The sequence below is a fragment of the Phaethon lepturus genome, unplaced genomic scaffold, assembly GCF_000687285.1.
Source record: "Phaethon lepturus isolate BGI_N335 unplaced genomic scaffold, ASM68728v1 scaffold49304, whole genome shotgun sequence".
Lineage (NCBI taxonomy): Eukaryota > Metazoa > Chordata > Aves > Phaethontiformes > Phaethontidae > Phaethon > Phaethon lepturus.
The window spans coordinates 1-1,703 of NW_010536475.1; positions in this window are offsets into that span (position 1 = coordinate 1).

The following is a 1,703-nucleotide window of genomic DNA, read 5'->3' on the forward strand; positions in this document are numbered from 1 at the left end:
CGCTGTCATTGCCATGTTTTTCTCTCTCAAGAGTGACGCTAGGGCTGTGCCGCTGCGTGTCACTTATCCAGGGCATGATGTCCTGGGGTAAGATAAAGCCTCTTTGTCTCCTCCCTGGAGAGCTCACCGCTCCCCACAAAGCTTCCCCGCAGTGACCTTTATGGCCCCCCTGTGCAAGGACGGGATGTCTCTGATGGGGCCTCTACAAATCCTGCTGACATACAGTGCTCCAGTTGCTGCTGGTGGCGTGTGGCTGGGGGGGGACCGGGGGAGAGGGTCCTTCTGGAGGTGATGGGCTGGCCCCATGAGGGCCAGGTGCTGCTCCTTCACAGGGAGGTGGTAGACAGGCTGCTCTGCCTAGCTCCAGTGCAATGCACAGGAGCTGTGCTTTTGGGGCATGGTCCATCCTGTTAAAGACCTTACAGTGGCTTAGAAGAGAGCATGCCTGATGGGCTGGTGCATGAGGGATATGCCATGGGATGCTGCTTTTCCCCAGATGGAGTAGAGCTTAATTGCATGTCCATGAGTTGGCTGTGGTTTAATGCCCCAGGCGAACCTCAAGAAACTGGGACAGGAAGGCTTTGGGCAGTTTTTGGAGTCCTGCATCTTCTTGATGATCACAGTTGTATCCTCTCAAATGTCTGCAAGTCTCTTTGGCTGTGCCTTTTGCCCCTTTGAGGTACATCAGCCCCGTGGGACAGACCTTCTTAGAACTTGCCAGACTGTTGTTTTGTGTTACCTGTTTGAAGAAAGCCTGCTCTGGCTTTAACTGTGTCCGTCTACCTTCTCCTCCATCCTTCTGCAGGTACTCTGGAAAATAGGAGCTGCTTTGTCCCAGCACTTGTGTGCCACCAGTGTGGCATGTAAAAAGCATCCCACATGCATGGGACCCTTCAGAGCCCATTGAATCTGCGTGCTGTCCTAGTTGCCTGCATGGCATCCAAGCAGTGGGTTACCAAACAGTGCTTTGCAAGCTCCTCTGTGTGTCCAGAAACCTTTTTAGGGTCTTTACAGCCAACCATGGCATCAGGACTCTTCTCTGCAAAGTCAGTGGGTTACATTTGTGGACCAGCTTTTACTCTTAGCTGTTTTCTTCTTGTAGTCAACAGGGATAATAGTTGGCAGCTTGTTCACAGGGTGCAGTTCTGTCTGGCTCAAGTCAGAATCCCTGACTGCTGGTTTGTGGTGGGAAGGATCCCTGGTGCACATATGCCAGGAGACTGGCAGGAGTTATCCCATTTTCTGGAAATGCCTACCACAGCTTCTTTCCAGCACTTCTCCAGACATTGACTCCTGCCCCACCTGCAATGGTTGTAAATAACAGCATAGTGTTACCCTTCTCATATCGTGAGCTGACAAAATAATTTTTGTCAACCCATATGGGCAGAGTTTCCTTCTGTGGCATCCACTCCCTGCTTAGGGATCTTTTCACACAGCATCTAAATCTTGGAAATCTTTTATTTCTAATCTGATTTCTGATATAGGGTATTAGAGTTCTGTGCTCTGTGAGATGAGTGTTGTCAGGCACTAATTAGAGACTGCATACACAAGAGGTCAAATTGGATATATTTGGCATCTCAAAACTTGTTAGTGCTTGTAGTCTTAATGTTGCTTGAAAGTGGAAAACTGGAAGTACATCCTGTCAGGCATTTCCCCCTAGTTCTTCATATAAGTGATTAAAAATACCATGGTGAGGAAAGAGT